The sequence below is a fragment of the Sphaerodactylus townsendi genome, linkage group LG08 (genome assembly GCF_021028975.2).
Source record: "Sphaerodactylus townsendi isolate TG3544 linkage group LG08, MPM_Stown_v2.3, whole genome shotgun sequence".
Classification (NCBI taxonomy): domain Eukaryota; kingdom Metazoa; phylum Chordata; class Lepidosauria; order Squamata; family Sphaerodactylidae; genus Sphaerodactylus; species Sphaerodactylus townsendi.
The window spans coordinates 1125126-1141248 of NC_059432.1; the positions used below are offsets into that span (position 1 = coordinate 1125126).

The 16123-nt window shown below is 40.7% G+C and overlaps 1 pseudogene; it reads left to right on the forward strand.

The window, feature by feature from the left end:
• The first annotated feature begins 9733 nt into the window (after window positions 1-9733).
• The window catches only part of LOC125437818, a 140365-nt pseudogene continuing 133975 nt past the window's right edge, over window positions 9734-16123 (forward strand).

Below are 16123 nucleotides of genomic sequence, written 5' to 3' on the forward strand. Positions count from 1 at the left end.
ATACATACATACATACATACATACATACATACATACATACATACATACATAAGCAGAAACAAAGAATTTCCTTTTGGCAGATATTTATTGTATATATTACCCACCCCCCTCATGTGACGAAGACTAATCCCATATTTATACTTCTCCCTTCTTGCCTGGAATTTAAGCTACATTTCTTAATGTTCCCTGACTGTATCACACACATGCAGGTGACAGAATTTTATGTTTACACTCCCTTGATTTTTTTTAATGCTGTACGCACAGAATACATGGATATCATGATGAAAAGACAGGCTGGAACCTTCCACCGATATTCCACCTTTAAAATAAGGCGGCATTTTGTGACATAAGGGAACCTTCAGCTTCATGCATCCCAGCTGTCTTCTGAAATGGTATAGTCCTGGGGAGGAAGCCTGTGCGTTGTGACTGTCCTAAATGTGCATCTGTACCAAGGCATCTGTTTTCCCCATAAGAACTATCAAGTGAGGACTTGCACATTATAGCAGAAGCAAATAGCATCTATGCATTCAGTGTACGAGTTTATTACCTCACAAATGTCAGGCTGTACAGAAAATTACTTTTAAAAAAAGAATATATTCTGAATACATAGAAGGGAAAAGTCTTTATTTATAACTGTTGTCTCAACCTGTGACAAAACTGATGATTCAACAACCAAGTAGGCTGCCTCCATGCGGGAATATTGCATGGACACTGTTCATCATAGAAACATTTTGTTTCTGAATTAATAATTATGTCCTCCTTGCCAGGCTTTTTTTGGAAGTCTGTGAGGGTGAGTCTGGATATTTCATTTGAGGTCTCCCTTCTCATTGAATCTTATGTAATTTTATTTTTCTTAGCTGAAAAAAAATAAATATGCATATAATCTGTGGAAAAACTTTAGAATGAAAATCACATGTTGCGGCCCGTGTCACTGCCTAAAAAAAAGAGAAAAAAAAAGAGGGATCGGATATTTTTAAATAATGAAACATTGTACTAGAAATGTTAATATTATCCTGCCATCCATATATTGTAGCCCATGACAGTGATTCTAATTGTTATTCCCTTTTTGAATAACAACCTATGCCCTTTTCATTGCTGTGGTTGCTGGTGTTTGATGTATACCAAAGAGTTGCATTTTTTTAAAAAAAAAAAAAAAATGCAACAAACAAATATGTCCTCAAATTATGTATTTGGTTTACTGTAATTAGTATATCATTCCCATGGTTTTTAAAATGAATTTAAAAGCCTATTACTACTATTTAGTTTCATGATTTTTTTGAAAGGCAATTACATTTTAACTGCTAATACAACTAACATAAATAAGTTGAACTGGAAGACTGGGAAATGTTCATAGATAGAAATCTTTCTCCTCTTCGATTCAGTTTATTTAGATGCTAAATAGATTACAAATCAAGTTTAAATCAATTTTCAAACCTTTCCTGAACATTAAAGACGGCAAATCTCCATGAGTAGTTCTCAGGGGTCATTCATTCCTAACAAAATGCCCTTCATGAGAGGAACATCTATATAAAAGACCCCTGATTAGGCTGAAATAAGACCAAACTTAGTGAGACCAAACAAACCAAATAAAATAAAACAGAAGCGAGACCAAACTCACTCTGGAAATTACAATTACCAACCTATAGTGGTAGCTGGAGAGAGAATGCCACTATTACAACTGATCTTCAGGCAACAGAGATCAAGTTCACCTTGAGAAAATGACTGCTTTGGAAGGTGGATGCTATGGGCTGTTGTGCACTTACTGCTTACCAGCTATCTGCAGTGAGGTTTTACCACTTTTTTTTTGCTTAAAAATAGGATTTTCCTGTTGCAAAGTACGGCTGTTCAAAGCTGTATTTTGCCTGCCCATTGCTTCCTTAATCTATCCATGTAACCTCCCTCTGAGGCCCAGACCCCTAGCATGACAACTAAAAACAAACAGAAATGAGCACAAAGGACTGAAATTCCACTTCAAAGATTATTGGCCAAGATAAAGCAAAAATTATTTCTATCTTGTAGCCAAGTGGCTGGAAACAGTTAAAAAAAAAAAAGCAGCTCTATGCAGACAGCTGTAAAATAGTGAGTGTAGAAGCAATAGATTTAGACAAAGAGAGTATTGAATAGGAGAGCTGTGTTATTGTGCTGACAAGAAAAGGAATGTAGGGGTTATTTTGAGGTAAAAAATAAAAACTTGTAGCCATTAGCACAGTGTGTATTGCTATTGTAAAAATAGAAAACCATATTGGGATGCAACTAAAACAGAAGAGCCATAGAAATAAACTGGAATGATACCGGTATTGTGCAAGGCGGGATTTTTTATACTTTGGTCCCTTTTTTTTTTTTTTTTTGAAAGAATATTACTGCTCCTAAAGAATGCATGATACACTGTGGCCAGACTCATTTTGACGATTTAAACATACGTTATGTGACAGAAAGTGAAACAAGCAAAGGGAACTCTGAGGGCGGCTTGTAGCATTGAGAGTGTACTGTGGGTTCACATAAGAAATGACAGATAGATTTTCAATTAGTACGAAAGGAAAAGGAAGGCATATTGTATTTCAAATCTTTTGTTTATGTTCCTGGAGCCCAGGGAAAGAAAGAAATTTTGAAAAGAAAGACATTCTCCTAAGCCCACACTTAGCTAGTATTCTTCTGTAGAGCCAATGACTTTGTTGGGTTAGGCAGCATTTTTGAGTCTGAACGAAAAGAGAGGACAGCTTCAGAGACGGAATTATTCTATTTCCAATTGCAAGTGAGGAATTATAGCGCTCTTCTAGGATGCTTAGGGCAAAGATTGAATCATTCAAAAATATGCTGAGGGGCTTGTTAATTAAACAGAGCATAAATCTTTAAAGGCGTTTCGCCGCACGGGCGGAAAATGGCGGCCTGGAGGCGATTAAAAACGGCGTCGCCAGGCTGCCATTTACACGCAGTGGCGCTTTGACGCGCAGCAGCGCGGCCAGGCTAACTGCAGCAGGCGTATTCCGAGAACGCTAAGAAGCGTTCTTTTTGGAATCTGCCGCCCGTGAAGCTTTAACTACCCGGCGAGCGGCAGCGGCTTCACTGCGCAACCCGGCACTCACCTTGTCCCTGGGCCTCAGGCGCGTTGCTGAGGCCTGGGGACACGCCGCCCCTACCCTGCGCCCGCTCAAGCAGAAGCGCAGGGCCAAGGGGGCGTGTCCCAAACTTCAGCGACACGCCGGAGGCAAAGATACTTTAAATCATCTTGACGCCCGCGCTCCTTGGCGCCGGCTACCCGCCTCTTCAGAACCGTCCGTGCGGACGGACGGTCCCAGCGTCTTCGAATTACGTGAGAAAGCGCCCGACCCAACCGTTTCCGCTGCCATGCGCGAAATGGCCTAAGAATTCAATATGTGGAACAAAAGAAAGGAAAATTAGGCCTGTAAGGAATGCCAAAAGCTTCCCTGTGTCCATTCCACACAGAGTAAAACCTGGCCTGGGGTCTGGAGCTCTCCTGAAATTACCTCAACTGCCTCAAGAGTGATTTTTGTGTGGGGAAGACATTAGAGGTTGCAGGTCCTAGAAACTGATATGTAAGAGAGGTAGGAAGTGGGAACTTACAGGTGGGGAGTTGTGATGGTTGTCCCTGATGCAATGATGCAACTTTCAGTGCAACCTTGAAGTGACATAACTGTCCTAAGAGTGACATTCTAGCACTCACAAATTCTATGGCAGAGCAATGGCAGGCAGTGGAGTTGTTGTTGGGAGAGAGAAGATTTCCTGCCATATAGCGAGAATATACACTGTACCACTATAATAACTGTCCGCCATCGTATCTATAACATGTGCCAATTTCAATAAAGATAATTAATGTATGTGTTATTGAATGATGATATATCAAGTAGTAAATATATGAAAAAAAAACAAGGAATCATCACATTATTATCGCGTACTGGAAATCAAATGTCATCAGACTAGTAACCAAAGAGATGAGGCTCCAAACATTCAAAAAAAACAAAAATGATAATTTATAATGTTAACTATATAGCATTCTCAAGATGCTACGAGTTATTTTAACAATGAAGAAAACATCCATGTAATATGTTTGTACTAAGTCAGCAGCTCATGTCAAACTTCAGAGTAGAGTCATGAGCTTTTTTAGCCAGCAATGTCTGTAACAAGCCAAGCTGTGAGGTTTCTTGAGTAAACACTTGCTTCAGCTGATATATTTCAAAGGGCTTGGTATGTCAAAAGTTTTCCTGAAGCATATATTGCAACATTTTTCTAAAGAAAAGCACAATATGAATGATACATGCATGAATAGATTTTGTGAAGCCTAATAAAGATTACTGTATTGCAGCATTAATGGATAAGTCCACAACATAAATATAGAAATTCTATCACAAAGTGTACATTTCATACTTGTTGGACTTTATTTTTAATTACTGTCATTTTATTGTGTTGGTAATCTATATTGATCTGCAGTTTAAGGAATTGGTTATATTTTATGCTCCTTCTTAAAACTATATAATAAATAGTGTGTTCAGAGAAAATATCGTAAGTGGCTACCAATTTGTTTAGAAGCTAGAAAAATCAATGTTTCTTCCTATTGGCCAGCAACATAAATGGGATCAGGGGAATAATGCAGGCCACAACCAGCTGGAACTAAAAGACAACTCTAATGAATTAAAAGGTACATATATGCCAGTTGTCTTCTTCTCCTTCATTGGTCAGAAACATCTAATGGAGAGGCTGCCTACAAGCTCAAAGGGTGGTGAGCATCTGCTTTGAACAGGCATAAAAAAAGTCAAAATGTTGAAAGCATTGGCATCTCAGTTAAAGAGATTAGCTATCCTGAAAGCCCTTTGTCTAGAACCCTAGGAAACTGCCACAGTACTAGATCCTTGATTAACAAAATGGTCTGTGGCTCAGTAGGGAGGCAGCTTTTAATGTGTTCAAAGAAGGAAATGGGACATCAGGAAGTGGGGGGAGTTAGAAGCACTTGCCAGCCCCATGCTTAAAAGATACCAACAGGGAAAAAAATGTCCATCGAGGTTGCATTACAATGTGACATCAGTGCTCTTCAGAAATCTCCAGAAACTCCATTTATCATAATTTTGCAGGCCACCAGGTGAGAGGCAGAGGCTGTTCCACCTCAGACCTATGGGTTGAAGACAGGCAGCATTTTTTTCCCAACCTAGATGGCCCCTCTCTTTCTTCTTTCCTGCCCTTTTCCTGCTTAAGATCACTTATTAATGTATGGGTTATGCAGGAAGAACGTTGCAATTTAAATGTTTTTTTCCCTCATGAAAGGTTATGATATATTTTAAGGCTGTATTTTCCCCCCCAGTTTTATTATTTATTTGGATGTTGGATTTATAGAGAAGTCCAAGAGAGTGGAATATGTGCCTAATAAATAAATAAATAATAAGAAGTTTTATCACAGTATTTTTTTCCTAAAATTTCTAGACTTAGGGTGTGACATCCACTTCCATGCTTTTTTGAGAGTGAGAGTCATGTGCCATTGCCTTAATGGTTGTCACTCCCCATCCCCTCCCCGTCTCCCACTCAAGTTAAAGAGAGACAGTAGGTTTATATTCTTCATGCAAATATTTCCTGTATATCTGCATATTTTATTAGAAAAGCTATTTTATATACTGTACATCAAAGCAGCTTTACTTGCATAGGAGATGAAGCTGAAATGTGCTCCAAGTGAAGTCTAAGGTGGTAAAACAGACCAATTCTCCAATAGACTTTGGGTTGACAGATAGTTTATGAATTCTGTCCTCCAGGAATTCTCCCTCTAGAGTAGTATCTAACTTATCCTAGTTTCTACTTCCAAAAAAAAAGGTTTGCTTTCGTTTCCACTTTTTGACCAATAGTGATTACTTATTTGGAGTCTGTACTCAAATCAATCCATTCCTATCACTTCCAGGATTCAATCCTGCTGCATGCTTAGTATAAGGGGAACAGTTAATGCGGTTCTGGGAGTTATTTCCTGGGATAACCCCGTGATTTTATTTTCATATTAATAATGTATTCAAGAACCCATACTTGTGTAGCTGTAGGGAACCAAAGCTTTTAAGTAATCAGCTGTAAGTGCAGCACTTTTGAGGAATTCTAGCAAAGAGCTGCAAACTAAGAAGAAGCAGACATTTTTAGGACTGGTTGTCACCCAGCACAATAATGTGTTTATGCCACACTTCCAGTTTCCCTCACTTCAGGGTCCATCTTATACAGCTTTGCTGGAAAGAGAAAATATCAATACTTTGCCTTAGTATGAATGTCTTTGGACGTCTTTGTCTTGAAACAAAATGAGAGAGATCCAGTTTTAGTGTTTTGTTCTACATATTTCAACAAAAAAATGAGATCCTGACACATTTCTATGATGTAATCATGGATGCTTTACTATCCCATCCATGAAAAAACATATATTTTATTTGCATTTTTTTTTTATTCTTAGCTTGCTACCTTGGAACCATGAGGCAGCAGGTGGGGTTATAAATATTTTTAATAAATAAAAAATGAAAGTAAAATCCAGATTAGAAGATAGAAATAGTGTGTGGAATTTCTCCAATTTAAAGTACCATTTTAAAATAAGTAAGATGCCCTCTATTTTCTCCTGTGCAGACAATTATTTTTCAGTATTCTCCCATTACACTGCTAATAGAGGTACTTGTTGCATGATACACTAACAGTAATATCATAATTAAGCACACTGTCAAGCTTTCACCTGTAATTAGATATTAAGGTAAGCTGTTTGGAAATAATTAGCTCTCAAACCAATTGAGTCTTATTATAAGTTCCTGAATATAAGTTATCTGGCTTCCCTACAGAGATAAACTCAGAAATGGATGTTGTTGGCATTGTGACTTCGGCAGAACCATAATGGAGATTGTAATAGAGATCGAATGAGCTCAAAATGTTTGTTTCACATTTAAAGGCTAGAAAAGAATTACATCATTTCCTGATAGAGTCTTTTTCTGTGAGTCTTCACACTCCTTTTTGATGCTGCATGACCACAAATCATAAAATCATAAATATGCTTGGAAAGAATTAACAGTTCCAAATTTGTACCCATAAAAGGGACCTAATTAGATCAATGGCTCAGCTTTTATAAAACCAGGAATTTCTGTTTATACCTTTTTTCAACAATGAAACCTAATTTTATGCCTGATTTTTTTCAATGGGCTCCATATGCAGAATGGGATTGGATCCAATATATATGTAAGAATTATTAACAAAAGCAGGTCTTCTAAAAAGGGTCACCAGTAGCTACACTGTACATGTTTGGTGCCTTTACCTTAAAAAAAAACAAACAGCCCTAGGAGCCTCACAAAGATTTTTCTGAAAACTAACCAGTGAACCTATGGTCAAACTGGAGAATCTCACAGAGAAAAGCAAGTACACACACAAACTGAAGGTTTTAAATGGTTCCATTGTAATTCATGGAAAATCATTGTGGGGTTCTAGGGGAGAGGAATGCTTTTTTTTTACTTAAAGATACAGCCAACAAATTTTCAGTATGTAGCTGTTGGTGACTCTCTTTTCATGGAACCTAAAAGTTTGGATTCAAGACTGGGTTAGGAATCAAAATTTTTATGAGCACCCATTTTTTCCCCTCCATTTGGAAACAATGCAAGATGGATAAAGGAGCTTTATCCTTTTTTAGAAATCCATAAAATTGGACTTCCTTACCCAATCGTGATCAAACTCAAAGGAGTTCTTCTAAAAGTAGTCACCAGTTTCTACAATTGTGTCCTAGGTCCTGAAAAGCAGTTCCCAGGAGCCCCTCAAAATTTTTTCCATAGAATATGAGTACCCAAAAATGTTCCAGATTGGACAGGTGCTGTGTGGTGGAACTTCCAGGCTGTATGGCCCGTGTTCTAGCAGCATTACTCTCCTGGCGTTTAGCCTGCATCTGTGGCTGGCATCTTCAAAGGGGATCCTGATAGAGGATCTGGACTGTCAAGATCCTCTGAAAGATGCCAGCCACAGATGCCAGGCGAAATATCAGGAGAAGAATGCTGCCAGGAACACGGCCATACAGACTGGAAACCACACAGCACCCCAGTTATTCCGGCCATGAAAGCCTTCAACAATGTGTTCAGATTCTTGAAAAAAAAATATTGGTATGGGGATTCAGGATTTTTGGGGAATCCTTAATATTTAGGGGTTCACTTGGGCAGAAAGAGGTCTTCCATTCATTCCCCATGTATCTTGCTGCCATGCGTCTTTTCCACATGTTTCTGAGTTGCACTTCACCGCCAAAGTGCACTATGCCAGCTCTCTGAATACTATAGCGAATGTTACTGAAGTTTTGCATCACTTTGGTTAGGAAACATACATCACATCATCAGTAAAGTTAGAAATTAATCTGTCCTACAGTGCTCTCAAAACCCAGATCACGCTGCCTTATCATTAAGCTCAGCTGGAGAATTCACGGAGTTACAGGTGTTCAATCATAATTCCTGAACAGACAGTAACTTTGCTCCATTGGTTCCTCACCCCAAGCACATATACCAGATGTCTAAACCTGCAGTCCAGTCTTGTACTGAACAGGATTACTAGATCAATAATTATATACACATTGCTTTCCAGATACTGCCATTAGTAGCATCACCATTTATTTAGAAAAATTGATAACAGCATCATCTCAGGGACATACTTATTTCAGGGTTGTTGTTTTTGTTAATTTGAATTGCACAAGTCAGTGTGTTTTACTCGTGATCTTCCAGAGAGTTTTGAAATATATACATTTGCTAGTGGGAATTAATTAAATGATTTTGGACTCTGGATTTAATTGTATTTTACCTCACCCCTTCAAGTAATATAAACTCCAATGTATACGCTTAATGGTAATATATATGCTCCAAGAAGTGAAGAACAGAATGAACACACTGCAATCTTGTCTCCATCCTGCTTCACCATCTCCCCCAGATAAATGTACTTCTGTAGCACTCAGCCCCTTTCTACGCATGAGGCAGCAATGGGTTCATGAAATCCATTTCTGCTCGCGTAGCACCTGGGATTGCTGGGATCCCAGAGGCTAGAAGGCAGTGCATGCTGGTTTGCACAGAAATTCTATGTTTCTGTGCCAACCATGCAGCTGAGATTCCAGCTCACCACCCAAAGAATCCACCTTCGAGAATCCCCCCCCCACCTACCTGCATCCCCTCTAATGATGAGGGCTGCCTGTGGATTCTACCATTATGGTGAAGGGAAGAAGAAGGGGTGGGGATTGAATGCCCTGCTTGCCAGTTCACACAGGCAAAAGCAGTGAAGCATTTGGTAAAACCGGTTTAACATTGGAAAAAACTCAAGCCAGAATTAGCGAAGTTTCATTAAGCACAGGTTCTGGCGATTAAAAATGGGTTAGCAGCATTTTTAGGGACAGGTTCTGCAATGTGGAACTCCTATTCCAAATGCTTTAAAAGTAAAGGGGCCCAAACCCATTTTAGTTAGCACCTGTGCAGAATGGGCTGCCCAGTGTAGCCCAATTCAGAAGTAAGTCTCATTTTGACTGGAATAGGAGCTTGCTTATCGAAAGTTGCTTTTCTTCCCCCATCTCCTCCAGCTGAGCTTTGGAGTGGGACACTGAACTTCCACTCCAAAATCCATTTCTGATAGCACTACTGACAGTTCCTAGTTAAATTCAAACATATCTCTACTTATTTTTTACTGTTCCTAGAATATTATTGCTTAGCTGCCACAAAATCTGTGGAAACTGTAGTTAAGAGAGGCTGTGTTTACAGCTACCAAAGACAGGAAGATGTATTCCAAGGAAGGCCAGTATGATGCAACTGTGAGAATCAGAAATATTCTGATGGACATTTTTAAAAATATTGGACATCCATATATAGCCTATTTGAAGAGGAAGATAATGTAGGATCAAATTAGAAACAGAAGCATTTCATTTCATGTGGTTCTTTGTCTTAAGCATTTTATAAAATCTTGAAATAAGCTTTCTACTTTGTGTGTATAATATCAGATTCAGCGTTGTATGAGATGTATTATAACTTAGCTTATATCTGTTGAGGAATATGCTGTTTTCCCTGCATTGTATGGTTGACTATAAAGTGATTTTGTATATAAAGTCTCTGCATAAGGAATAAATACCAAAGAAAAATTGCAATTAAGATATGCTTCAATAACAGCTAATCTTTTTCATTCATTTTAATGTCTGGAAAGAATGTAGATTTGATTATTTCAAGTTTAATATAATTAACTTTTACATAATGTGGTACTTACTCATAACTACCTAGTTACTGTACAGATGCAAGCACTTAATGAATAAATTGTGCTCAGGGCAGAGCTACTAATCCTTTATATAAACATTTACAGTCATGGTGGTGGATATGTAAGAATAATTCATGAAGAATAATATACCCATATTGAATATGAGGGCAGTGGTGTGACAAAAGACTTCTAATTTCCAACAATACCATTATTTTTTTTACCTTGTTGGCTGAATAAGCTTACTAAGTCCCTGAGTATTCTTTTTTTTTATGGGTCCTTTGATATCCGTGGTGTTGCTAAAAATAATGCTCACAGGATAATAGGATTTCAGATATGTATGATCTGTACCTTTAAAGTCCACTGTTTTATGAGTGAAGTTGGCATTGACTTCTACACAGAATCAAGTCCAACTCTTCAATGTAAGTGGCAATTGAGAATTATCCTGGCAAGAGATTTTATAAAGCACACCAAAACTGAAGGGGTCTCCAGTGTACACAGTAAGTGTTTACAAGTTTTATTTGAAAATACAAGTGCATTGCACATAAATGCATGCTATACATATGCATCATACAGGAGGGATGCCACTAGAAGCTCAAGTATTTATGTGGGACTGGCTGTGCAGCATACACATGCAAAATTTAAATCTCCAGCTTTTCATTGTTGGCAAAGAAGACAGAGAGGTAGAGTAACTAGTGTAAATTGGTTCAGTTACTTCTTGGTCTTTTAATTTGTCCATTGCTAGAACTCCTCATCTTTTGTCACTTCTATGTGACTGAAGACTAAAACTATGATTCACTAAACTCACCTTCCAAAAGCAATCCAAAGCTCATTGCAGCTTGACAGTACCTCGCACAAGGGCACTATACAGTTTTCCAAAGTAGAAATTTCTCTGGAAGGGACCTGTTTGTCCTACTGTCTGGTTCCTGTAGCAATGTCAACAGGCCTCCCTGCCAAGAAAAAAAAAAAAAAAAAAATTACACAGGAAAGAAAAGCTGGAAGCCCCCTTTCTCCCTGCATAGTACTCCCAAGCAACACTGGAGAAATGGAGCACTTCAGAAGGTGATTAACTGCTTCCATCCTGACTTTGTGCCCACATGTATCATGTAGTTTGCTCTGGTATGTTCATCTTTTTTTTCAACCCTGGTTTCTACATGGCTTTGTAGTAACAAAACACATTAAAAGAAGGGGAAATGACCCAAGTGGAGGTTGGGAGCAGCAAGGGAGCATATTTGGGCCAGCTAGCTTACAGGGTTGATCCAAACCTGGTTAAGGCCGAGGCCTAGACTGTTGCTGAGCAAAGGATGCTTTCAAGTTTCTAGCTTTATACTGTTGTCTCTGCTTTATACTGTTTTATACTGGTTGTCTCTTGATCAGGTGGAGCTTGAGGGTGGAGCCAACAGTATAAAGTGAGATGCTTTCGAGAACACCCATGCTCAGTGGGGATAGGGGGTGGGGTGAGCTGGCCAGCCCAATGGCCACTCTACAGGTGTGGAGAGGTGGGATGAGGGGGGGGTGAGTTTGACTAGTCCCCATTCTTAATCTCCAGGTGGAGATTGGGGCCGGAGCAAGCCCCATTTGCCAGCATGCTCCACACTACCCCCCTGCCTCCAAATTTTGGGGCTGGGAGGTACAACTGGGGAAATGGAGTAAATTGTGCATACCCACAGCATCATTTTATTAAGCTGCTACACACTAAAATGAGATCCATCAGGGAGTGAGGGGACCCACTGCCTTCTGGCCTCCCTCTTCCTTACTGGGAATACAAACCCAGCAGCAAAAAATCTGTGCATCATAGATGCAGCCTGGAATCTCAGGATAATGTCTCTGAAAATAATACCCCTTCAGTGATTGCATGGCAATGGTGGGCATTTAGACTGTAAAGAGAAGCAATTACAGTTGCAGTAGAGCTGCAGCTCCTCTCAGGGTGCAATGAGAGAGCAATATGTGTGTATATTCCATGGTGACTTCACTACATTGTGGAAAGCCTACAACTGTTGTGCCTTGCCAAGATAGGTCCCAGCTTTGTCTATTCTGTGGCAAAACACACATCCTCCTGTAGGTTGACCAGTATGTCATTGAGGAAGCTGTGCAGACGGTGGCTCACCAAGGAATAGGACACCTCCAGGACATCAGCTACATTCCCTTGGAAGGATCCAGTGGCCAGGAATCTGAACAGGACCTCCTGTAGGGAAAGGGATAGCAAGGGGCTAGGTGTTTGGCCTTGGAGCCTTAGATAACCTCATCACACAAGCTTTGGGTGGCTGATCTGTCCACATATGAAAGCTATCCAAATAGGTGCTGTCTGACAGATGGAGCACCCTGATAGATGCCTGGTATTAGCATTCACAGTGCCTTCTCTGGTGTTGCAATGCCACCCAGACATAGTGCACTGGCAGCCCATCCCCCCACATTCTGTTTCAAGTGGTTATTGATCAGGGGGGAAGTGTCCAGGGAGCCTCTCAGAGTGGTGGGAAGTTTTCTCAAGGGATCCAGCAGTGGTGTAGGGGTTGGTGGCATCTATAGCGAGGAGGCTGTCAGACACCTGGAGGGGTTGCTTGCTGTTTTAATGGACATTGGAAAGGGATAGGTGTGCATTGAGAGTCTGTTTTGGACCTTCTCACAATGATCTCTGAACAGTCCCACTTCTGCCCCACCACCAGTAAGGGTGCTAAGGAAATTGGGGCAGGAGCAGCCGCCAGAAGGCATGGTTGTTGGTAAGTTGAGGGAGCCCATGACTGAACACACTCCACGAAATCTCCTCCTCCTCCTTCCAAGGCATGGGTGCCTTATAGAACATAAGAACATAAGAACTTAGCCTGCTGGATCAGACCAGAATCCATCTAGTCCAGCATTCTGCTACTCTAGAAGTGGCCCACTGGAGTGCCTTTGGGAACTCACATGCAGGATGTGAGAAAGCAATGGCCCTCTGCTGCTGCTGCTCCTGAGCACCTGGTCTGCTAAGGCATTTGCCATCTGAGATCAAGGAGGATCAGGGTGGTGAGCCAGAGATGGACTTCTCCTCCATAAATCTGTCCAAGCCCCTTTTAAACCGATCCAGGTTACTGGCCATCACCACCTCCTGTGGCACCATATTCCAGACACCAATCACACATTAGCGTGAAGAAGTGTTTTCCTTTTATTAGTCCTTAATTCTTCCCCCCAGCATTTTCAATGAATGCCCCCTGGTTCCTAGTATTGTGATAAAGAGAGAAAAATTTCTCTCTGTCAACATTTTCTACCCCATGCATGTGGTTATGAACTTCAATCATATCCCCCCTCAGGCGATCTCCTCTCCAAACTAAAGAGTCCCAAACGCTGCAGCCTCTCCTCATAGGGAAGGTGCTCCAATCCTTCAATCATCCTCGTTGCCCTTCTCTGCACTTTTTCTATCTCTTCGGTATCGCTTTTTGAGATGTGGCTGACCAAGAACTGGAACCACGGTACTCCAAGTGCAGTCGCACCACTGCTTTATATAAGGGCATGACAATCTTTGCAGTTTTATTATCAACTCCTTTCCTAATTATCTTAGGATAGAGTTTGCCTTTTTCACAGCTGCCATGCATTGAGGTTGACATTCCCATGGAACTATCAACTAAGACGCCCAAATCCCTTTCCTGGTCTGTGACTGATAGCACTGACCCCTGTAAGCGTGTATGTGAAATTTGGATTTTTTGCCCCTATGTGCATCACTTTACTTTTTGCTACATTGAACTGCATTTGCCATTTCTGAGCCCACTCACCTAATTTATCAAGGTCTGCTTGGAGCTCTTTGCAATCCTTTGTGGTTCTCACCACCCTACATAATTTGGTGTCATCTACCAAGCTTGGCCACCACGCTACCCACCCCTACTCCCCAGGTCATTTTATGAATAGGTTAAAGAGCACTGGTCTATCACCGGATCCTTGAGGGACACCACTCCCTACATCTCTCTCCATTGTGAGAACTTCCCATTTATACCCACCCTTTGTTTCCTGTTCCTCCAACCAGTTTTGAAAATCCATAGGAGGACTTCCCCTCTTATTCGCCACCATTGCTGAGTTTTCTCAATAGTCTCTGATGAGGAACTTTGTCAAATGCCTTTTGGAAATCCAAGTAAGCTCAATGTCCACTGGTTCCCCCTTATCCACATGTCTGTTTACACCCTCAAAGAACTCTAGTAAGTTTGTAAGACAGGACTTGCCTCTACCAAAAGCCATGCTTGACTCTTCCTCAGCGGGTCTTGCTTTTCTACATGTTTAATAATTTTATCTTTAATGATAGATTCTGCTAATTTACCAGGAACCAGATGTCAAGCCTGACTGGCCTGTAATTTCCTGGGACCCCCTAGACCCTTTCTTAAAGATTGGTGTGACATTAGCCATCTTCCAGTCTCCGGGGATGGAGCCTGATTTCAGGGATAAGTTGCATATTAATGTGAGAACATCAGCAATTTCATGCTTGGGCTCTTTAAGAACTCTTGGGTGAAGGCAATCTGGGCCAGGGGATTTGGTAACATTTAGTTTATCAATGGCTGCCAGAACTTCTTCCTTGTCTGCCACTATCAGCAGCTGGTTCCTCGGATTCACCTCCTAAGAAGCTTGGTTCCGGTGCAGGAATTTTCCTCTCACCTCCTCTTGGGTCGAAGACAGATGCAAAGAATTCATTCAACTTCTCTGCAATCTCCCTGTCATCTTATAGCACACCTTTTGTTCCCTTCATCTGTATCTAATGGGCCTACAGCTTCCCTAGCTGGCTTCCTACTGCGCGATGTACTTGAAGAACTGTTTTGTTTAACTAGTCTTGATGTTTGCAACCATGCGTTCATCATAATCCTTTTACCTCCCTTACAGCTAACTTGCTTCTCTTTTGCCACCATTTGTGTTCTCTCTGGTATTCTTCATCAGTTAAAGTTGGACTTCCATTTTCTAAAAGACATCTTTTCCCCTAATAATTTCCTCAACCTCTCATTGTTAACCATTGGGTGGCTTTCTTTGGACTGGGCTGCCTTTTCTAACCTCACGGAACACATTCCAGCTGAGCTTTTAAGACTGTGTTTTAAATAACCTCAAAGCACCTTGGACATTTTTTGACTCTCTTAATTTTTCCCTTTCAGCTTCCTGCGCACTATCCCCCTCATCTTTGAAATTTCCCTTTCTGAGAGGCAAATGTAACTACAGTAGTGGTTGTCCACTTGTTTGCATGCAGAGATACTGAATCTGACAGCATTGTGATGGCTGTTTCCCTATCGGCTCAACAACACCTGACTTCCCGCACCAGGTCCTGGGTCCCACATAGGAATTAGATCTAGGATCACATCTCCCCTGGTTGGCGTTTCTGACCATCTGCTCTAAGCCACAGTCATTTAGCATATCCAGGAATGTTCTCTCCTTACTATGACCTGAACATGCATTTTCAGTTTATGTGGGGATAGTTAAAATGCGCCCATTACCACGACATTTTAGCTTTTGTTGAGGATCTCTCTAATTTCTTTTTTCCATCTCAGAATCCTCTTGTAATCCTCTTATGCTTTGTGTTGGCTTATGAGACCTGCTTAGGGTGGCTGTGGTAGAGATATTGGGGCCCTTGCCAACACTTACAGACTCAGGAACTTGATCTGATACGTATTCTGATGCGATGTTCTGGAAGTCAGAAACTCATATGTGTGCCTGAAGAAAAAACTAGGGAGAGAGAAATAGGGTACCTATGGGTACCTTGGCCCAATGTAAGTAATTGTCTGTGTACAGATTATGGAAACAAATGATGATGGAATGAAGGAAGGAAGAATTCACTCTTTCCTGGTATGGACATGACTTGTCTATGCTGTTTATGCCTTAATGTTTTAAACAATAAGATAACAGAGGATACAAGAAGGATGAGTTCAATACCAGCAACTAACCTATCTGTGAGAATAAAGCATCTTCTGTGTCAAAGAGAGCCCTCGAT